At 37.1% G+C, this 24,849-nt stretch overlaps 1 protein-coding gene across 1 annotated transcript in view; it reads left to right on the forward strand.

Annotated features, from left to right (window-relative positions):
- Window positions 1-24,849, forward strand: part of KCND1 (potassium voltage-gated channel subfamily D member 1) — a 98,576-nt gene that overhangs the window by 20,924 nt on the left and 52,803 nt on the right. The gene's annotated exons all lie outside the window — the stretch shown is intronic.

A 24,849-nucleotide genomic window follows, 5' to 3' on the forward strand; every position in this document is an offset into this window, starting at 1 on the left:
AAAATTAGGGGAATCTGATGGGGACGGAAGGAAGGGGGGAGGGAGAATGGGTACTTTATCTGAGAAAAATGAGTTAGCCGAACACATAATGCACAAGGAAAGAGATAACCTTGACTGACTTAAGAATGTATGGATCCAAATATATATTCAATGGTCTATTTGTGCTGTTGTCAAATATTCAGGTGATTCACAGAATAAGGTCCAGTAAAACCATCTCCGATTTGTAATCTCCTCAGTGTCTCTAAGAGAAGTTGTTTCGTCCATCAGATACATCTCATTAACACAGGTAAACTATTGGACAATATTAGGGGCTCCCTAGTGACGCCACATTGCCGGGATACATGCTCTTGCAGCATCAATTAACCTTATCAAAAGGGATCTGCAGTATACATTTTTTGGAACTCGGGTGAGATGTAAATGAAAAATTCTGCCTCAAAAATTATTTGGTAGTCTGAAAACCTAGGGAGGAGACCATGCACCCTCTCCTAAAAGGGACGAACCCTCAGGCACTCTCAGAAAATTTGCAAGAAAAAGCCTCTATGTTCATTCTTCTATGACTTTAATATCTTTTCAGTGTGCTTTTAGATTTCCAAGTATTTTTTTGTGACAGATTCCCTTTCCAAAAAAACAATAAACCTAAAATGTAGGTTCAATTTAGTAATAACCACAAATTCAAAAGTTTATATTCAAAAATCTCTGATCAGACAATAAAATGGATAAGTGCACTTTGAGAAAATCAGTTCTGTCCCTTCCTAGCATCTGCAGAAAAAAAAAAAATCTCAGCAGGACACTGTACTTTGTAATGTTAGGAAAAGTATTGTTCCGCATTAGTGGCATCACAGTGTAAACCAGCTTTGGAATGCCATAGTTTTATAGGAGTTATATGCAGAGACACGAATTGGGAAGACTAGCCTTTGCTCATGCTTCCAATTCTAATGGAGCCATAGGGCTCTATAAATAAAACAGGGAATCAGACATTTCTTCAAGCATTCCCTTGTGGGAATCTTCCAGGTCCATGTGTTTCATCGACAGTAATTGATTCCCACCGGGTAATGTTTGAGGGAATGTTGGTTTCGCTGTTATATTAATAGAGCACATAGCACAAGTCCCTGGACTGGTATACACTGGACTTTTCTATGTCATATGTCACAAATACTATGCAATACGGAGTTATTTGAGAGTGGGGTAGTTATTCTTGATTTTTTTTTGTCTTAAAGGGAAACCTAGTATTATAGAAATTTCCAAGCTGACTTAATTAGATTGCTTTTAAGTACACTAGCTCAGCGCTAAAAATGTCCTTTGTGTTTAAGTATATTCTTTCACCGACCCGGACAAAATATGTTTTTCCACAATCCTAATTTTACAAAGCAAACTTACCCTGGCAGTAATGCCAGTAAAGGTGCCACCTCTAAACGAGTCAGTAATGGAAGCTTCTGCATTTAACACATTGCTGTACGTTTTTCAGGGTGCAGTTTTGGGGCTTTTCAGAGAATTAGGAAACTGGCAACTGTGGGGATTTAGCTAGAACCAGGTTCATAAAATGAATGGATAAAAGACAAAACTGCTCAGTGTGTACACTTTGTCCCCAGAGTCATTCTGAATGCTAAATGTTCATGTATGTCAGAAGCGTATTTTAAAACAAAAAGCCCAGTAGGCTTTAAATCATTCTCTTTAAAACTTGTGAACGACACTGCAGCCTAAGAAAAGATTATGGAAATACTGGACGATATTGCATGCCATATTTCAGTCCAATGCATGGTAAAAGGCCTAACCTGATTTCCTAATTCACTCCAAAATGTGACTCAGATGAAAATGCTGAAGGTATAATGCCATAATTGCTCCGGAGATGTACAAATCATGTCCAAGGCATTTTTGAAGGAAATGCATCTTCAAATCATTTTTCTTTTAATAAATCTCTCTAAACAACTTGTCAAAATGGCTCCCCCCTAGGTCAACCTTTCATGACATGCAGCTAACTAGGAGACTGATAAGGAATGAGTTACAGCCAGTAAAATGACCTTGCATTGATAAACGTGGGTGTTTGTAGTGCAGGGGTTAACATCAATGTCCATACTCCGTTATACAGCTGAATAACAATATGCTGCAGTAATGCATGATGCTGCAATGTAGGGAAAAACAATGGTAAATACTAATGCAATAACAAAACATTACAAAAATCCTTTATTGCGAAACTTTAACACATCCGTTGCTATGCTTCGTTCTCTGTACTGTTGCTAAATATACACGTATATGCTAAATTCTTTTAAATGTCTGGGTAAACTGTATCCAAGTGGGAGCAGAGGCGTAATTAAAGGGTAGAAGCAGTTAATAAAAATAAATCTCTGTATCCCACGATATGGCAGTGACGTTGCTGACTTTCTTGGATCTAAAATCTCAAGGTCCATTTTAAATTTTGATGAAGATAGCAATGGATGTGCGTTACAGGGATTTTTTTTAATGTAACCATGTCAGAGAAATACCATTTAAGTTAACATTTAGGTATGAACTGCAAAAAACAAAAAAAAACAAAAGACTGTATGCTCGCCTTCTCTGCAGCCTGTTTTTTCCTACCTTTTCCTTCCCATGCCCGTTCCTGCATTTTACACTTCTGAAAGTGTTGGATACATGTGTTTCCTGCCACATGGATGTGGTTCCATTGTCTGACCCAAACACTACTTACAAGACTTATCAGGAATATAGGGTTCGCGGGATGGAAATAAGGCCCTGGGTGGGACACACAGGCTTCTGCAACTCCTTGAAGTGTGGAATCTGGAAGGCTTCACTGCTAAGGTAGGATATCTGGGCAGCCAATAAGGTGAGCATATTGGCCTAACATGTTTTAAAAAATGCAGTGAGCTACATGCAAAATTTCCTACAGATTGTAACTTTTCTAATTGTTTAATATGATGTGTATGTCAGCTAGATAACTTGAGACTTATGCATAAACGGTAATAAACATAAAGATTTATTGTTGCCTATATCGAGTAATCAACCCCCAATTGTCATTTCTGCAATTTTTTTTTTAAACATTTCTTTATTGGCAGGAAGAAAAATACAAATAAACATAGACAGTAAACAGCATTGTATCAAACCAGTATTTCTTCTGCCCTTTCACCATTTTCCAATTTTCCAAACAAAAAAGTCAAATCAACAAAAGTAACAGTACATAACCAATAACAAAGCATAACAAATGGGTAATGGGGTAATGCCAGTAATCAGTTGCTTAACTCCGTTGCTCCAGAAATACCAGGAGCAGTTGGGCACCTTATTTCAAAATCCCCCCCCCCCCGCAAAACATTCAAAGATTCCAAAACAGGACATAAATATAGCATCCACAAAAATACATTCTGTCATATCCCCCCATTACCTAACGAACCACATATAGTCAAATAAACGTTAAGATGGGTGGAAGTTCCTGGTATCATACCAAACCGTATGTCGAAAGAGCTCAATTGTTAAGCTGGGTGGGTGATAAAGTGTGTTGTAAATATTTCATCCAAGTGTCAAAGAACTTTTGTGGATGGGTATCACAATGCTGAGTCGCTTCGGTTTTATCTATAATCATTATAGCTTGGATATATTGTAAAAATTGCGAGGTGTGGGGGGGAGGGGCTCTATCCATTGTTTCAGTATACACTTCTTAGCGGCTAAAAGACAAAGATGCTCAAATTTAGAAACTGAAGGTTGTGTTTGTGTCGTAGCGAGGGGTGGCAATGTGGAAACATCCTGAAAGAGGGCCAGATGTGTTCGTATCTGTCTAGCCTGCCCTGTATATTTCTGCAATTTAAGGTTCAAAATGAAACATGGGTTCTCACTGGTGATAGCAACAATAAATGTTCTTCTAAAAAAACCTTTCTAGACATGCATTTCTTGTGACAAACCTGGAAATGACCCTCTCTAACTTTGCTTTTTTTCTGCTGCATGTTTAATGTCTGAGATTTTGTCAGTCAAGTAATCTTCTTAACAAGCAAGCCATACAGCTGACAGAAATTTAGTGCTGATAATATTTTGTGCAGAAATATTCAAATTTTTTAAGCCTTAGCTATGGACCTGTTTTCTGACCTGTGGTATTATTAATACATTTTTTCATCAGTTCTATTGTACACCATACAAATCTTAGCTTATGTAGGTTTTTGGCAAATCAGGAAGGAGGAGGACAGGATCAAAAAAGGGAGGCAGTATAGGTAGCAGGTTTGCAATCAGGAAAAAATAAACTAAAGGAGGTTACAAATAATATTGTATATAGTTTTATACATATTTTTCCACCCTTAACTTTTTTTTGCAGATTCAGTAAGGTCACCTAATTTTTATGACAGTTAGTGACATTACTTTTGACCTTGTGAAGCACTTCGTAACATATAACGCTGTATAGATGCAAGGTAATATTAATAATAAATATTAGTAATTCTGCATTGCAACAACTCTGATAGCAGCTGTTGATATCAAAAGAAAGTGTCATGATTCCTTAAAAGAATATTAATATTATTAGCAGTACTAATGTTTAAATTTTTTTGTCCAAAAGTTGAGGAGCAGTCTGCTATTTCATGAAGGAGTTGATGAGCTCAGGAGTTTGGGATCCCTGTTCTATGTTTTAGTGTCAAATCAAAAGTGTCATTTGTATGCTCATCTGATGCAATAACAGTCAAGTGTTTCCTTCTGTTCTTTGGCTTCGCAGACAGCAAAAAGCAAAAGGGGAAAGCAATTTGATGGTGGGTCATTGCTACTGTGAGCACAGTCAGTAAAACAAATCTGGCTCAGGGGTTAGCACTCTGACCTTTGCAGCGCTAGGTCCCAGGTTCGAATCCCCACCACTTGGGTTCCTCCCACATCCCAAAAACATGCAGTTAGGTTAATTCGCTTCCCCCCTAAATTGACCTTGGACTACATTAATGACATATGACTATGGTAGGGACATTAGATTGTGAGCTCTCTGAGGGACAGTTAGTGACACGACTGTGGGCTTTGTACAGCGCTGTGTAATATGATGGCGCTATAAAAATACTGTGTAATAATAATAAATATGGCAGTTAAGATCCCAATGAGTACAGGGGCAATAGAAAATTGTACACCCTTAACAAATGCAACTGAGGGGGGTAACCCTGTTCCAAAGTTGGAGACTTCTCTACATAGGTTTAGCATTGTATTGAGCATATGTGCTTGTTCTATAGTTAAGTCAATTGTTCTATATTATGTGCAGTTTTAAAGGAAAAATTATTGCTCTGCATAAATTTCATTGAAGTCTTGATAGCTAAGGAGCTGGCACGAAACTGGCAGGCTAACAAAAACCTTATATCTGCTCTCACCAGACACATTGAGGTTCATATACAAATGCAGGTTTTGGAGTTGAGTTTTTGGCTTCTGCAAAATTATCAAATGTGGAGGAAGATTGGTAATGACTGTGTTGCTGGGGAAAATCCAGTGAATTGGAAATTTTCTCTGTTGTTATGCAGCAAGCAAACCTCAAGCCAATACAGGTAGCACATCTGACATATGGTTGACTCCTAGATACGAACAGGTTTCCCTGCTCGTTTGTGTGCAGGACAGAGGCTTGATTGGGGGGAGGGGGCGGTTCGCATGACTCTGCAGTTGTTTCTTTTTGCATATCAAAGCAAGTTAATGAATGTCTAGGCTCCATAAAGTTTTTTTTGCTTTTTTTTTTGCTTTGTGATTAACTCACAGTGAGAATTTTATACAGTAACTGACACCAGGCTGCCTAAAAATATGTTGAGACAAACACCTGTCCTAATTGCATTTATTAAAGCAATGTACCTGTTCCGCTTTACATACAGTAAAAAGCACAGAAAAGCTCAATATAAATTGTCTGTACTAACACGACTTAAAGAGGAACTAAACTAAAAACTGCCCAAAAAAAAAAAATACCATTTACCATCAATCCCGCAGGGAAGTCCAATCACTCCGGAGGTGTCTTGCATCTGGTCCCGCGTCATCCTGGCATCCGACCCGGATCCGGCACTCCGGGTTCTGCCATTTTCATCTCTTTTTCCGGGTTCTTCATCCTGCCCATGCCCTAGATGCATGACGTAGGTATTCCGGGAGGCTTTGGGCTCCCATTCATTCTCGATCGCCTAGGCGATTCTCTTGTAAACGTCGAAGTTTTGAATTTGTTCTCAGTGTCTGCAGTTACAGAGTTCAACAAGAGCTTACTTTAAATCTTATTGTGTTCAAATTGTATTGCACTGGTTTAACATAAAAACAGACCAGGAAAACAAAACGTCTGTTTATACCTTCTGGAGTGCCACCTCTTGTAAAATCATTGGCTGAATGTGAGTTTAAAATGTACCCAATGAGATACTAGGAAGTAAAGAAAAAACATTTTTTGCAATATACAGTGCCTGCTATATTTTGGGTTCTCATAGTTTATGAGGATTTTCCTTGGAATGATGGCATCAGACCCAGCAATTTGGAAGATAGGGGTTGGGTAACTAAAAATTCTGGCTTATTTCTTGGCAAAAACTACTAACAGTCAGTGATTTGTACAGGGGAAAGTGGCTTTTTACGTAGATCTTGCATTGTACTGCAAAGTTTACTTTAAGGAAAATAAATACTGCTTCCTTTATAATTGAAGTTTACATAAGAATTTTAATAAGGCATGCTATTCTTCAGCAGGATAGATTGTTTTAGGCTGTATTCCAAGAAATGCTTTAATGGGCTGATCAGTAATTGTTAGGCAGATTCTTAGTTACCAAAAAAAGTTTGTTGGGTTTCATATATTTGCATCAACAATAATACAAAATCAAAAAAGGGGAAGTACTCATTTTGCTATGTTTTATTTTATTTATGAGTTTTCTTCATTTTCATTTTTAAAAAGCACTTGGGTGGAAAGCTTTCTTTGAATTATCTGTTAGGTATTATGTTTCTTCATTTACTTTCAACTATTAAGATATGTACCCAAGTCATACAATAGTTGCCCAAGACAAACAGTCATGCTTGTCTTGGGTAAAAATCTGACTTGTGTATAATGGCCCCCCCCCCAAAGTCATTCTTCAATCATTCATGGTGGATGAACAACCAATTGGGAACAACTACTGTTCACTACTAGAAATGAGTGCCACTCAACCCCCCCCCCCCCCCCACCAATCCTCCTCATCAGAACAGAACAATCCTCCTCATCACACCAGAGCAGAAAAGTACAGCACCTATTCATTTCTCTGTCACTGTAAATTAATACAAAATATTTTTCCAGTGACATCCTCCGACATTCATTGGACATCTAACGTTTAATACTTTGATAACAATAAAAGACGTCTCCACCATTAAACTCCAACCCCACACTGATTCTACCAATTTGTTGTGGCCATCACAAAGCCAGTGTCATGATTTTTCTGATGTTTTCCAAAGTTTGGCATGTTCATTATGACTTAACAGGGATAAATGGAGACACAAATTACAACTATCAAGTGCCTTGGAGAGACGCCCTTTGAAACACCTGAAATTAGACATTCATTTAAACTCATTGTCGCCCATGTAGAGTTTAGCGGTTATCCATCAGACTAGCAAACCATTTTTTAAGGCAAAATCTAGTACCTTTTTGTAACCAGTGTTGCTGTGATTTTAACTATCTAATGGTAGGTAAAATCTGGTTAATATAGGGAACAGCACTATAGATCCTTTTACACTACATTATTTTTAAATCCTATTGTGTTACAGCATCTAGAAATTGGGCTCATGTTCTGCCCATGCTACTACTAAATGGAGATGTGAAGTGAATCTATTGGATTAGTAATGGATTCCTGAAAATAGGAACATCTAACTAGAATACCCAAGTATTATAGAAAAAGATGAGAAGATAGACAGGCTTTTGTAGGATATTTTGAAACAATTATTTTTGTTTTAATTATGTATAGTATGGTCCTAATTTTAACATAGCCCAACTAATCTATACCAAACATAGTATGCAATTTCAAAATAAGTGAGGGATATTTGACAGTGATTACAACTGTGCAAATATACAGTTCAAGTACAGTGAAATTATAAAGCTTAAGGCAGTCTCAAGTTACTGACGCATTTCACCCTTAGGCTTCCTCAGGGGACAGTTGAGATTGTTGTCTAATTGGAACATTAGATGAGTATCAAGAGAGATAGAAGGGTAGAACATAAGCACAAATGTAAAAAGGACAAGGTTAGCTTGTGTCCAGAATTGATTTCTATAGAACAAGGTTTAAATGCATTTAAAATTAGACATATACTTACACTTAGGTAATCACTGTAGTAAAAGGTAGATAAAAGCATCTGCAGGACGTTCACGCCAAATTACCTCAAAAAGAAAACATTTCTGATAGTAGCTGAGAAATAGTAGTTCAATGTTAGAATAATTATGTATGTATAATAATATTATAAAAATAAATTAGGGTTTGGATATAAAAGTGGATATAGGGATAGGAATAAGACTATTAGAGGATGGAGAAAGAATCTGTACTTATTTTATTAGTGTAAGCTCCAAAACGGAAGTATATGTGAGTCAACTTAAGGTGATTATGGTCAACAAACCTTTAGGTATACTGGAGAAAAAGTATGTTAGGATTTTTGTTAGAATCCAGCAGCTCTTAAAGAGATGATTATATGTAATGAAAAGAATTTAAACTTGCCTGGATATTTTCTAGAACCTATTAAGGAGTGAGAAGGTACTGTCTTGAGGACAGAAGGGGGTATTAATATATAGGAAAAGGTGATATGATTATATAATGAAAAAGTTCATTAATAGTAGTATATAGTGCGGTGTGCGGTGGTTGTTCAGTAATAATTATTTATGAGTAGAATGATTTTGTAAATTGATGAAGTGATGTTGTTAATCTTACAGGGTGTAGCTATATAGGAAAGAGTGGTTCATGTTGAATTTCCGAAATATAACAAATGTAACCAAAATCAATAGATGCTAATTACTTACATCTATATAAAAAAAGATGCTGCAAAAAGGGAAGTGCTGCTGTGAATCAAAGTATAACTAGTTAAGAATGCATGATTCCGATTGTAATTAGTGGTGCATGATATGTACAAAAAAAAAGGTGGGTAAGGGTTACTTACATATAAATTCAATGATGCTTTGAGGTGACAAGGAGTGAGTGGTAATGTACAAGGTATAGCTAAGAAATAAAAAGTCCAATCAGTCATATATATAAAGAATTGATGTTGTAAAATGAAAATCAAGTAAAGACAGTTGGAGAAAGTAAAGGATTACTTCCAGTCCAAAATGTAGTTTTGCAAGTAACCATGTGGATAGTTTAAGGCTGCTTCTGTATGATTTTTTGCGAGTAGAATATGCAGATATGGTTAGCACCTACTTGGAGTCATTGGTGAAGTGGGATAAAAGGCGAAGCGCCGGCAGCTAGTCTCAGAGGAATTGTACTCGCGGGCGTCTCGCCCTTAAATGATGATGGGAGATGCTGGTCACGCTCTTCCTGAGCCCGCACAAGGTCCTGCGAGACCACGCTGTCCTGTAAGAGTGCGGCCGCCATACAAACTGAGGGAGGAAGAAATCCTCCGCTCTCATATCAGTAAAGCTGAAAAAGGGGAAAAAAAATCTACATACTAATTAATATGAAGGGATAAAGTATGAATCTTAGTATTAAAACCTGATATCAAAACAAGGCTGAGAATATGAAAAGGGAAAAAAATGTTGGTAACAGTTAATATATAGGAGAAAACCCATGTTGTTGCTCTCACCTGCATAGACAGATAGCCCTAAATAAAGCAGGTCCTGGGTTTGAAGGTGAGTTTCAAACCCAAACGGGGGAAGAGATGGGGGTTATGGGTAATACTCCCTAGTGGGGATCGCTAGACCACCATATGTGCACCCATGTTTATCCAACCTCCATGGGTGCTCCCGTCCCCCGTAGGGCAGGTTCCATGGGTTAGAAAAATGGAAATGGAAATAAGAAGGTGTGATGGTTGAGTGTAAGTAGAGGAGGAGATAAAATCATGCATATAAAGTACTTGAGGGGCATTGGAGCCCCCAGATGCAATTATCTTACTGTCATGAATTAAACCAAAAGCAAAGATTGTACAAAAAAAATACAAGGGGAAAAGAAAATACAGACATATGTAATATATACAAATTTTCCAATACAGTACTCCGGTTATAGCATTAACTCTATAAAGTTTACAATAACTCCAGCTATGAAAATAATTGGTTACAAACCCCCAAAAAGTGGAGTGTCTTAAAAAAAAGTTTTAAGGGAAAAAACGTAATTTAATCCAGGTGGTTTAGTGGCACTAAGTCGAAAAATCCATTTAGATTCCAGCTGTAATAGTTGAGTGTCAATGCCCCCCCCCCCCCCCCCCCCCCCCCCGGGGTTTTGAGGAAAATGATCTAAGGCTCTAAAAGATACAAAGGTGTTATCAAAATTGTGTCGTGTCCCCACATGGTAACTAAGGGGATAATAGCTTCTGCATTTGCAGGTGACTATATATATCAATCCATGAGTGGAGCAATCTACTTTATGTTTAGGTTTGTATATGGAGTTGTTAGGGAGTAATGCTACTCGATCCCCTTTTATCAATTTACATTGTGGGCAACGCCCACATTTATATGTACCCTGAGAGGATAGAGATATCCAGAAGTGGTGTGCCATAATGACTAGAAGTCAGAATATCTTTTAGTGATGGTGATTTCCTATAGGTAATATTTCTAATGAATTAGTATTATCTGTGTGTGATAAATGTGATGTGATAAATATTCTAAGTTTCTCCTCCTGAGTAGATGGTTATTTGGGAGAGAGAAGGTTATTACATGCCAATGATTTGACTTTGTTATATGGTTTTTTCAGAATATTTCTACTATAACCTCGAGAGAGTAGCCTATACATAATGGCTTTGGAATTGTGTTGTAAAAACTGAAAACATTTTTCAAGAGTGGTTTTAGTGTCCGTCCAAAATATAATATCATCAATGTATCGGATACAATGATGATATATTTGTACCTTGGTGTCTGAAAAAAAGATTTTCCTCCTAATCTCCTAGAAAGATGTTCGCATATGATGGGGCACATCTTGTCCCCATAGCCACACCTTCAACTTGTAAATAGTATTTATTGTTAAACATAAAGATATTTTTCGTAAGAATACATTCCAATACCTGGATAATAAAGGTATTGAAGGCAGTATACTCAGGATAATGTCTAGAGATGTGTTTGTGTATAATCCTAATCCCCAATTTATGGGGGATGCTACAGTACAAAGGTTCCACGTCAATTGTCACCAGAAGAGAATTGGGGGGAATTTATACGTTAGTAGTAAATCTTAAGAGTTCTAAGGTGTCTTTCAGAAAAGAAGGTAACTTATTCACAATCAGTCCCAGGTATGTATCGACCAACTCACTAGCATTAGTAGCTATGGAACCCATACCATATCTTTGTGGATCATGTGGTGATGAGTAGAATATGGGTTTTCATGGATGTTGGATAGATAAGTATTCTTTCATCTTAATATCTATAGTGTCTAATGAAAGGCCTCGTTTACAGTTGAGTTAAGTTCGGAGTAATAGGCAGATATAATTGTATCTGAAATCTCAACATACCATATCTTTGTTAGTGAGAATTTTATAACACCTTTTTTTGTATTGATCCCTATCCATTATAACAATGTTGCCCCCCTTGTCTACAAGTTTTATAACTATCTTTTTATTACTTTACTTTATTACTTTAAGTTTAATGAGGGCCTCTTTGTTGAGGATTCAGATTATTAGTTTTAGTCCTTGAGGGGATTGGTAAATCTTTAAAGGTCTTTAAAAGGTCTCAATCTGAGTGTATTGAGAAAGAGGAGGGAAAAATGTTAAACTGAGTTTCCTCTTAAAGATAAAGGTTGGCATTGGATGTTCTTGTGATGGAGAAGTATACATCTTTATTTGTTCCAGAGAGGGTTCATTGTTCTCCAAGAAGTTGATGAAGAGTTTTCAAGTTTTTGAAATCAATAGTACTAAAATTTGCAAATTTAGTAGGAGGATTGAAATTCGATTGAGTTTCGTCTTTGTCAAACATAACTTTCAAACTAAGGTTGCGTGCTATGATCCATATCAGACAAAGGACAGAATGATAACCACAATTTTAAAAGTTAGGTTTCTTCTGCTGTTAAGACATAACAATAACTTCTCACCCCTTAATAGGTTCTAGAAAATATCTAGACATGGCAAGTTCAAATTATTTTCATTACATATAATCATCTCTTCAAGAGCTGCTGTATTCTAACAAAATTCCTAACATTCTTTTTCTCCAGTATATCTAAAGGTTTGTTGACCATAATCACCTTAAGTTAACTCACATATACTTCCGTTTTGGAGCCCACCCTAATACACTAAGTACAGATACTTTCTCCATCCTCCAATAGCCTTATCTATCCCTATACCCACTTTTATATCCAAACCGTAGTTACTTTTATATTACCATTGTACATATATATTTATTTTAACATTGAACTATTATTTCTCAGCTACTATCAGCAATGTTTTCTTTTTGGAGTAATGTGGCGAGAACGTCCCACAGATGCTTTTATCTACCTTTTACTACAGTGATTACCTATGTGTAAGTATATGTAAAATTTTAAATGCATTTTGATTTGTAATTGGTGTTGGTTCTTGCCTTTGCTAAACATGAATTGTGTAAGCCACCTCTATGTTGCTTATAATGATCAAGTTAAGTGGATAGGAGAGAAAGAAAGAGGTTTTAAGCTCAAATTATTTGTGCAAAAATATTGTACTGGGTATTTTTCTATTCACAATTGGTGCATATATAAATATACAATATTGGTTTTACACCATATATCCTATGCCCTGTTACAGTCACAGGGTTTGGATATTTCTCCTAGACATAAACATTTCTGTATCAACAAAGGTTAGTTGCATATAATAAGACCTGTTAAGGTCACGTAAATCCTGACGCGTTTCACCAACATGGCTTCTTCAGGAGTGTTAGTTATCACAATTATCTAAAAAAACAAGCATACATAACATGAAAAGTAGATAAGGGGATAGGTTCTATACAACAGTGATAATAAAAGTACATGTGTGAGCAAGGTATATGTGTGCAATGTAGATAATCTTCAGTATTAGGTGAACATATTCTAATAGTACATACACAAAAACAAAGTATATGATCAGTTTAATCATTTCATAAAATACATGAAATAAATGTTTTATATTAAGTTAACACTTACTGTGTTGTAGAGGAGTTGATGTGGAAATTACATCAGTAGATTTGGAAATGGTATGGAAAAATATCCGATACTGTGGAAGTAAGTCCAGGGTAAAGTATAGAAGGCTGGTGTCCCCAGAGGTTCGGCTGTGTATACTTTGTAGTATAAGTAATAGTAGGTTGTTAATAACTTGGAAGGCATAAGAACATAAGTTAGGACAATAATATGGTATACACTTACTCTTTGTAGTATATGGGCAGAGTATAAGAATATTAACCTAGAAGGTCACTCAGTTCTATGAACCAAATTCCATCTATAAAGTAAGTTTATAGATAAAATAAGTCATAGCATACCGGGAAATTAATGTAGGGTGATTATGGTATAAACTCTAATTGCATAGATAAGTCCTACCTAAACTTGCCAAGGTAAAGACATCTTGTTCTCAGAACTATATTAATATTATTCTAGATCGTGAGAACGGTAACAACAGGTAGAATTGTACCATCAGAATACATTGAGGGTCATAGGTGCAATTATGTAATGGTAAATACTGGGAAGGTTTAGTTACCTTAGTAGTTATTCTTGGGTAGAGAGGATTTGTGTAGGAATACCTAAATGTGGAGAACAAAGAGAGGGATGTGAACCCTGCTGAAAGGAAAGACATAGCGGATGGTGAAAACATTTAAATCTGGAGTTGTTTGAATTACCCTGGGTGGAGGAAGGAATGGAGTACGTAGTCCTATGGTGATGACAAGCAGTGTAATGGGAGAAGGAGAAGGAAGCGAACCATAAATGTGTGTTTGGGGCGGGTTTGTACGGAGTCCGGATAGCGTGCAGACTCCGTAACAGAGCAGGGACATGGAGATGTCCAGATGCTGCTCAGGCTCTGTACGGTGCAGAAGCAGAGGAAGAGGAGTGGGCGCGGCTTGCGCAGGATTCGCCCTTCCAAGCACATAGGGGAAAGAGACAGCCAGATGAGGGGATAACAAGCAGGTCCAGGTAAGTGTACATTGGAAAAAGCAACATACCCTGGACTGCCTAAGCGCCCAAATGGGGGCACTTGGTCCCTCATATGCTGTGATAGTGTGAAGGTGCTTGATGGTGTACTGTGTATGATTGATTCTGCTATTAAACGTGGTAAAATTAACCTGGGTGATGTGTCATAGAGAGAGTGTGTGGAATTGTGTATGGTGTGTCTATAGGTCACATGCCAGGAGCAATATGTGACATATATTCAAAAATGGAATTGGGTGCATATAGTAATAGTACATATATTATAGGTATCCATATACCATAAATTACATATATGCATTGCAATGTATTAAATCCAAAATACAGAATACAGAGATGTGTCCATATTCCTACAATGTATCAAAAACAAATATAATCAGGATATATAACATGCCTTTCATGTATCCTATTCATAAAATGACATTCCCAAGATAGTAAGAACATATATGTGCTTACTTTTTGGGCAAACAATGAGCCATTTAAGGTTCGAAAAAAATGTGTACGTAATCTTACCATATTGAATTAAGGTACTGAGGTAACAATGAACAGTTACAGAGTATATAGCTAGTCTAAGTACAAGTACAGTATACTAGTACTAGTCTGAGTACAGTATTGTATACATATACATAATAATATATACATTCTTATTAGTAAAGATTAGTATCGTCATTATCTACATGAAGTATAACGTTTTATAATATCCGGGCATTCATGTAAAATATAGATAGGAAATGTGGGAGAAGGTGTTTTGGGTGTTTTACACTGATAGGTAAAGGAAAGACTTTTAGCTAACAAAATAATTGAGACCTGGTTTGGTGGTAGCTTGGAGGTTTATGATCCAACTAGTTTCCCTTTGGAGAAGTTTTTTGTCCAAATCTCCTTCTCTTTCATTTCCGGAAATGTGTTCCAGGCTGAAAAAGGACAAGACCTTGCTGTCATATTGGTGTTGGGTACCAACATGGTAACAAACCAAGGTAGAAATTTTCCATACCAGGATTGAATGGATATGCTTGTATATACGTTTTTTGAGAGGGCATTTGGTCTTACCAATATAAAATGGCCCACATTTGCATTGTAGATTACTCCCACTTTATTGCATTTAATGTGATGATGTGGTATATAAATTACGCCATTCGGTAGTGTTATTGTTATACCTTCTTTGATCCATTGACATTGTATGCAGTGTCCACATTTGAATGTGCCAGATGTTTGTTGGGAAGTGGAGCTTTTTGCTTGAAAATGGCTTGTTACCAGGTGATCTTTCAATGATAATGGTTTTCTGTAAGTTATTTCAAGTTTAGGTCCTATGTGTTTGCTAATTTGGGCATCCGATGTTACTTTATGCCAATTCTTGGTCAACATTTTATACATGAAGTCATAGTTTTCATTATATGTTGTTTATCAGTCGAGTTGTAGGAGGAGTTTCCAAAGGACATTTTGTCTTGTTACTTAATAGGTCTTTACGTTCTAAGCTCAAAGCTTTTTGATAGGATTTTTTTTACAAGAGTTTTGGAATATCCTCTTAGAGTTAGTCTATCTTGTAGGAGTTTTGCTTCCTTTTTAAAATCTGTTTCTGTAGTACAATTGCTTCTGAGCCATACATATTGGCTAAGGGGTATACTTCTTATCAGGGCATTTGGGTGGCACTACTAGCTTTTAAAATAGTGTTTCCGCCAGTTTTTTTTTACGGAAAAAAAATGTTGTTGCCTTTGAACCCACATCAATTCTACTAAATAAGTCAAGAAATGCAATTTGTGTCTTATTGGATTCCATGGTGAATTTGAGATTGAATTGGTTCGCTTGTATGTGACTGAAAAATTCCAAGAGCAGAGATGATGACCCTGACCAGAATATCAGGACATTGTCAATGTACCTTTTCCATGTGATGATGTGTTTGAGATATGGTTTTGTCAGGGGATCAGTAAAAAGAGTTTTTTCCCATTGGAGGTACAATTTATCATCAAAAGTAATGGTGTTTCTGTTCAAGATATATGTAAGTAGTTTGATAATGAAGTGGTTTTGTTTGTGTGCTTCCGGGTAGGCTTCTTCAAGGCAATTCAGTATGGTACGTATGCCTAGTGTATGTGGGATACAGTCTTACAGGGAGTCTACGACGATTGTGACCAACGTAGTATCCGAAGGGACTGTCATATTTTGGGTTAGTTTTAGAACATCAATTGTGTCTTGTAGAAAAGATGGTAGTCTCATAACTAACGGCTGTAAACAGGTGTCCACTATTTCGCTGGCATTTGCTGTCAATGAGCCAATGCCAGATACGATAGGTCTGCTTGTTGGACATAACAGGTTTTTGTGAATCTTGGGTAGGATATAGAAGGTAGGAATTATGGGAAATTTGTTTGTCAAAATTTCCTTTGTCTTAATATTACTGATGTTATCCGTATATGCTTGCCATATCATTTCATTATGGTTGTATTCCCACAATTACGTTTTTGGGATGATAAATTACCATTCTCAATAGTTTAGGAGGTGATAGCATATTTGTCTATAGTGTTCTTTGTTCATTATCACAATATTGCCTCCTTTGAAGGTTTGATTATGATGTGTTTTTGCTTCTTTAGTTTGGATAGTGCCTGTTGGTGTTCTTTAGTGAAATTGGTGTTCCGGGATTCTAAGCCCAAATTCGTTTTTATGATTTGTTCAGTGATGATATCCTCAAAAGTTTGAATATGTGGGTTCAGTGATATTGAGGGAAAGAATCCTGATTTTGTTTTTTTTAGATAGGAGTTCTGAAGGGTCGGGTTCCAAGGTTAGTGCTGGAGATTCTGAAGATGGAGTGGGTGTTGGGTCATTTTCTATTAGAAGTTGATGGAGGTCTTTAAGGATTCTAAAAACCTGTGTATTGCAGTCTTTATATAGTTCAGATTTGTAGGGTAGGTACTCAAGAGGTGGTTTTTCAAACATCAACCTAAGGGTAAGGTTTCTGGCAAAAAGATTAAGGTCTTTTATAAACTCAAATGTATCTATCTGTTGAAATTGACAGAGGGATACCCCCATATTTTAAACTTCTTTTTCTTGATCTGATAATTTATTGGTAGATAGATTCACTATTTCCAAATCACTCATTTCCTGTTGGTTTTGATGAGGTATGGATCTAGTGTGTTCCTGCGTATTATAGGTGAGGGTATCTGTTGCCGAAGTGGCTCTAAAAAGACTTTTGTGTTTTGGGAATGGCTCCTGTAAGATTGAAGGATAAGTTTGTAAGATTTGTTCCCAAGCATGGAGCCTGTGGGGTGGGATCTGTCAAAAAAGGGATATCCAGTACATGTATGACCAAGGTGTATGTGTGCAATGTAGATAATCTTCAGTAATAGGTGAACATATTCTAATAGTACATATGAAGACAGGAACAAAGTATATGATTAATTTCATAATTTCATTAAATACATGAAAAACATAATTTATGATCTCATTGGTTTATATTTATATAGTATTACTGTAGTTAACACTTACTGTATTGTAGATGAGTTGATGTGGAAATTAATCCAGTAGATATGGAAATGGTATGGAAATAAATCCGATAGTGTGGAAATAAGTCCAGAGGAATATATAGAAGGCTGGTGTCCCCAGAGGTTCGGCTGTGTATACTTGTAGTATAAGTAATAGTAGGTTGTTAATAACTTGGAAGGGATAAGAACATAGATGTTAGGACAATAATATGGTATACACTTACTCTTTGTAGTATATGGGCAGAGTATAGGAATATTGCATAGATAAGTCTTATCTAAACTTTCCAAGGTAAAGACATCTTGTTCTCAGAACTATATTAATACCGTGTTTCCCCGATTTTAGGACATCCCCATTAAGTAGGCCACCCCCGATTTTTAAAAAAATAATTAAAATAAGACACTCACCTGTTTATAAGACAGCTCCAGATATCTGATCCTGCGTGTGTGTCCTTTATGCTGGCTGCAGCGTGTGTGTCTCTGATGCTGGCTGCAGGGCGTGTCTATTCCTGAGTAGTCTTCTTCATGGAAAAATAAGACATCCCCTGAAAATAAGACCTAGGGCATATTTTGGCATTTCAAAAAATATAAGAGAGTGTCTTATAATCGGGGAAACAGGGTATTATTCTAGATCATGAGAAGGGTACCTACAGGTAGAATGGTACCATCAGAATACATTGAGGGTCATAGATGCAAATATGTAGTGGTAAATACTGGGAAGGTTTAGTTACCTTAGTAGTTATTCTTGGGTAGAGAGGGTATGTGTAGGAATACCTAAAGGTGGAGAACAAAGAGAGGGATGTGAATCCTGCTGAAAGGAAAGGCAAAGCTGATGGTGGAAACAAATAAATCTGGACATGTTTGATTTACCTTGGGTGGAGGAAGGAATGGAGTATGTAGTGCTATGACCAGCAGTGTAAATGGAGAAGGAGGAGGAAGCCCGCCATAAATGTGTGTTTGGGACGGGGTTGTACGGAGTCCGGATAGCATGATGACTCCGTACAGAGCAGGGACATGGAGATGTCCAGATGCTGCTCAGGCTCCCGCACAAGCCGCCATGCCCCTTCCAAGCACATAGGGAAACGAGACAGTCAGATAAGGGGGTAACAAGCAGGTTCAGGGGAGTGTAAAAGCACCTACCTTCTATATCCTACCCAAGATTCACAAAAACCTGTTACCTCCAACAGGCAGACCTATCGCATCTGGCATTGGTTAATTGGCAGCAAATGTCATCAAAATAGTGGACACCTATTTATGGCCATTATTTATGAGACTACTGACTCGACTCGACTGATAACAACATATATTGAAAACTATGACTTCATGTATAAAATGTCGACCAAGAATTGGCATATACTAATATCAGATTCCCAAGTTAGCAAACACATAGGACCTAAACTTGAAATAACTTACAGAAAACCACTATCATTGAAAGACCACCTGGTAACTAGCGTTGGTGTTCGAATTCGGGTTGTCCTTATATTCGACCCGAATATGGCTGTTCGAATTCGGATAGACCCGACCCGAAAAACACTGGATTCAACTGCAAAAATTCAGGAAAAAAAAAAGTTTAAAAAAAATAATTAATCTTAAATGAATTTAATTTGTGTGTGTTTTTATTTTTAACTCGTTTTTTTTTATTTTTACAGGTTATCCGACAATGACATTATGAATCATAATGTCATTGTGGGATTCCCGGACCGTGGGAACTTTGCGGTTACAGCTAATTGGAAGCACGTGCCGTCTCCTTATTAAAGGGGGCTTCCAGATTCCAAAGTCCTGCTAAAAATGTTTATAAAAGCCCCCATTGTTTTCAATGGAAGCTTTCATAAAAGCTTAAAATCTTGAAAAAGCCTTTATTGAGTTCAATGGAAGCGTTTTCCCGCGTTTATCCAGCGTTTTAATTTTTTAAACGTTGCAAGCAACGTTTAAGATAACGTTCAAAAATGGAAATGTTCTGGTGTAGATTAGCCCATTGGAATGCATAGGGACTTCAAACACGGGCTTTAAAAGCTTTAGGTTAAACGCTGGGGAAACAGTCCCTGTAGACTGTAAAGCTGCATATACACGTCCAATAATTATTGTTAGAAACGACCATTGAACAACCGATTGGCCAAAAAAAAGTGACCAAGGACGCCGACGAACAAGGATTGTTGTTGGAAATGAACGACCGCCACGGTGGATCTGATTGGCCGACGATCTTTCACTATCTATCATGTGTACGGTAGTTCAGTGATCGTGCATGTTTCTGCGGTACACTTTCTCCTCTACATGTCCCTCCCTGCATCGTTCAAACGATTGTTTATAGCGTGTGGATGCTGTTGGTGGATTATATATGAACTATCATATTGTTACAGCATGTACAGAATTGTGCACAATATGATCGTTCAAGTATAATCGTGCATAATCGTTGATCGGTGGTAATTGTTCGTTTTCTAACAATTATTATTGGAAGTGTGTACCTAGCTTTAGCCTAATATTGATGTGACAGGTGCTCTTTAATATTCATGTGAAGCACAGGGGTATGTAATAGTGTTATGTATCTTTTTATGTATCCTTTTACAATGTATCTTTTTATGTATCCTTTTATTGTATCCTTTAATAATGTATCTTTTTATAATGTATCTTTTTACATCTGTTTGGAGGTTGTAGAAGCTCTACACAGTACTGAAAAAAACCCAAATTTTTCCACCCATTGACTTTAATTGTGTTCGACTTTGACATTCGACCACCCAAATAATTTTGCTCTATTCGAGCGAATAGCTGACGAATCGAATAGTGAGCTATTCGACCAACACTACTGGTAATGAGCCATTTTAAAGCAAAAAGCAATTACAGCTCCACTTACCAACAAATATCTGGCACATTCAAATGTGCACACTGCACACAATGTCAATGGATCAAAGAAGGTATAACAATAGCACTACCGAATGGTGTAATTCATATACCACATCATCACAATCAATGCAATACAGTGGGAGTAATCTATATTATCTTATGCAAGTGTGGGGGGTTTAATTTTGGTAAGACCAAACGCCCTCTCAAAAAACGAGCATATCTATTCAATCCTGGTAGGGAAAATTACGACCTCGGTTTGTTTCCATGTTGGTACCCAACACCAATATGACAGCAAGGTCTTGTCCTTTTTCGTCCTAGAACACATTTCCGGAAATGAAAGAGAAAGAAATTCGGACAAAAATCTTCTCCAAAGGGAAACTAGATGCATCATAAACCTCCAAGCTACCACTAAACCAGGTCTCAATTATTTTGTTAGCTTCAAGTTATTCCTTTAACCCCCTAGCGTTCTAATTCTGTCAGTTTTTTGATGCAAAAAGTGATCCTATTTTTTTTGCATAGAAATTTTTGTTTATATTGTGGGCCTAAAATTCTTAGGATTAACTCTCGGGTATAATATTTATAATAATTTATTATACAATAATCATAAATTATAATATAATACATTACAAATTATAAATCATAATTATAAAAAATAATGAAATAATAGACCACAACAATGTAATTTATTCAAAATAAAATTATTTTATCAAAAATTTCTCGCTGAAATTTTCCAAACAAGGGTGCAATAATATTGATAAATAATAATATAAATTAAATGCAGATTTAAAAAAAAAATATATTTACATTTTTAGTAGACATCCTGGGTGTGGTAGATTTCTTGCAAACCTGTTGTTGTCCAGCGTACCTGCATAAAACAAAATAAAAAAGGTATTTTAGGATATGTTCTTTTATAGTGTGAAGGTTGCACGTAATATGTTAGCAAACACAAAGCAGCATATATGTATGCACAAAAAAAAAAAAATTAGCAAAAAATTTGAAAAAGTTAGCAAACACAGAGCAGCATACATGTTGGCATAAAAAAATTAAAAAGTTAGCAAACACAGAACAGCATACATGTTTGCATAAAAAAAAATTGGCAAGCAATTTCCAAAAGTTAGCACGGAGCAGCACACGTTGGCAATTTTTTTTAAAAAAAAGTTAGTAAACACAAAGCAGCATACATGTTTGCATAAAAAAAATTTGCAAAAAATTTTAAAAAGTTAGCAAACACGAGCGGCTTACCTGTTCTCCGCAACAATTTTTTCGATAACTTCATCGGTCAAAAACAACTTCAGGTATGCCAGGGGGGCGTCGCATTAAGCCTCAATTTTCATCCCAGGTGCACTGGTAAATAGAAATGTTGGCGGTGCTGTCTGGTCCGCATCAAGGTCAATAGGACACCATGTGCGCACAGCACTGACCTCAGGTCCAGAATCGTCACTCAGTTCACTTTCGCTGTCTGACGACAAATTTCCTGGTTAATCACTATCCCTCGATTCCACAAGGAACTCTAAATCGCTATCGCTGCTTTCAAATTCCTGCAAAACAGCAGATGCCGTTTGGATGCCATGTGGCCTCCAGCAATCAGTCTGGAACGATCAAGGTCAAAGACAAAGTGATGAGATGATACATTCAGGAAAAGATTTATATGCCATCAAAAGGTCAGATCAAGGTCAGGGCTAATAGTGGGCAAAATGCAAATCAGGGCACTGGGCAATGATGCTTGGTGCACTAAAATGTGTTTTGATACTTTTATTTTGTGTTTTTATGTGTTTTTACTCTAAAAAAAAAATGTAAAAGCAGATTACATAGTAATCTACTTTTAAGTTTCCCGCCCCCACAATCCATCACTCCACCGCATCAACCGGAAGATGTCACATCTTGCCGGATGATGCGGTGGGGATGTCCCGCCCTGCTCACCCCCCTAGATCCACCAACAAAGCTGCTCGCATCACCCAGAGGCTGTGGGCGTCACATTCTTCGAGTGATGCGAGCAGCTATAGTAAATTCCGGGGGTGATGCCAGCGGGTAATCGCTGCTGGCATCACCCCCGGAATTTACTATTGGTGATCAGATCCACAGTTAGATGTGATGCACCATGCAGAAATCCTTCATAACGCTAGGGGGGTTAACTATCAGTCTAAAACACCTTCTCTCTTGATACTCATCTACTGCTCCAATTAGTGTTGCTACAATTAAATTCAGTTGAAATATAATGGCCCTGATTCATCAATGAAATCCGCGCTCGCTGGAAGCGCGAACGTACGCGTGACCAGCGAGCGCGGTTTCCCGCGGTACGGAGTCGAGTGCACTCGTACACTCGCCTCCTCACTGCCAGCCGGATTCCAGCCTTCATAATAATGAGCAATAGGGGTCGTGAATCTGCCAATTAAAGCGATTAGATTTCAGCTGCGCGATTAAGGAGGATTTGTTAAGCTCAATGGTGAGATCATAGCAATTAATTACCGCACACCTGCTCTCTGTTCTGTGCTTATTTACAGTCCTTTACAGGTCAATTAGAATCTTTATTGCTTCATTAGGACGGCGTACGATTTCAGGTCGCGAATACGAATGCGCGAGCGTCCGATTCTGCTTGATGAATTAGGGACAATGTTTTTAGTTCACATATAAATGGACATCAACATCTAAAAAGGTTTAAATGTCAGTGCAATCAAGGCAAGTAGGTACACAGTCTTTTTCATGCAAAATTATATTAACATTATATTTATATTTTAGGTAATTTCACTTGATACAGTTTCTTACATACAAAAAAATAGCATATTGAATAGTTTCACTTGGTAACACGTTTCAGAGGGTTTCACAGGGTCTTCTCTGCTTCGTCAGACCCAGAAACTTTATTAGATTAGTAGAATACATACATTTCTTCTAAGTATATAGATGCATAATAAATATGGCCCCCTTGTAATCACATTTTCCTAAAATAGGGAATATGTAATATATTAGTCATGAACAGAAAAGTAAACCAATAACAAAATCCCATGGGTGTGAAAAAGAAATATATAAATCAACAACCAGCAAACACACAAAAAAAGATGTAAGTATATTTAGTACCGCCTTGTCAATAGCTGCAGATTTCTCCTAATATTTCTCCTAAATATTTTATTTGTGATGGGAACACAAAGCCTTAAGGTGTTATTATGGTATTTAAAGGCTCCTGCTTTTGAAACCCCCTTATTGTTCCAAAAAGAAAAGTATATAAATACACAATTATCTACTAAGATTGTGTAGCAATGGTAGTATATAATTTTGAGTAAATGATAAAATGCTCAATTTTTATTACTGTTCATAGGAAACCACCAATAAGGATCCTAAGGAGGGTTTAGACCATATGAGATGTTCAGATTAAATTATCCAAAAGCAATTAGAGAGTATAGCTTGGTGCTACAAATATAAACCCACCCAAATATTGCTAAACACTAGTCACCTGTGTTTCCCAATAAGGATAATTGTTGCTCACCTGGGATTGCTGATTAATCCAGATATAGTATACTCACTAGGGAACTTCTATAAAGGGATTCAGAGTTGCTTCTTGTAAAGAACTATATAATATGGATAATCTGCAGCCATGATTAAGGGGACACAATAAATATTGTAAAGTTTGGAGATCAACTCAGATTGCAGCCAGCATGCATTTATTGGGAAAAAGCTAAACAAAACTGCTTCATTTCCCCATCTCAGGAAACAAAATAACACAGTGGCTTACTTCAGCCTAGGTGTGAATGTCCAAAGTCCATTCAAATGTCCCCACGGCAAGGATATGTCCGATTCCAGTCTCTCATAGGGGTCCAAACCCCAGCCTTTGGTTTTCACAGTCTGTAAAAACAAAACGGCAACCTCCTTTCAGCTTGATTACCCACAAGCTGATTTTCAGGCCCCGTTCTGCTCCTCCCTGGAACACTCTGGCTCCCTCTCAGCCTGGAACACACTGGCTCCCTCTCAGCCTGGAACACACTGGCTCTCTCTCATTGTTTGGATCCCTCTGGCTCTTTTTCAGCCTGGATCCCTTTGTCTCTCTCTCAGGCTGGATCCCTCTGGCTCTCTCTCAGCCTGAATCCCTCTGGCTGATTTCTGGCGAATATATCCCAGAATCAGGGCTGGGCCAAGGAACACACCCTTCACTTTCCTTGGTCGACTCCAGGGCCCTAAAGTCCCTGGTTTCTTCCTAAAAATCTAAACAGACATATCTACTCTCTATTCCCTGGAACCTTTGTAACACTTACCCTGACATTTTAGGGACATTCTGTCACAATATATTTATATATACATGTGGGTTTTGTACAAATAGGATATAAATCAATAACGATTACACATATATATAACATATATCCAAATAAACGGACACACATATATATATATATATATATATATATATA

Source organism: Pyxicephalus adspersus, chromosome Z, assembly GCF_032062135.1.
Source record: "Pyxicephalus adspersus chromosome Z, UCB_Pads_2.0, whole genome shotgun sequence".
NCBI classification, from domain to species: domain Eukaryota; kingdom Metazoa; phylum Chordata; class Amphibia; order Anura; family Pyxicephalidae; genus Pyxicephalus; species Pyxicephalus adspersus.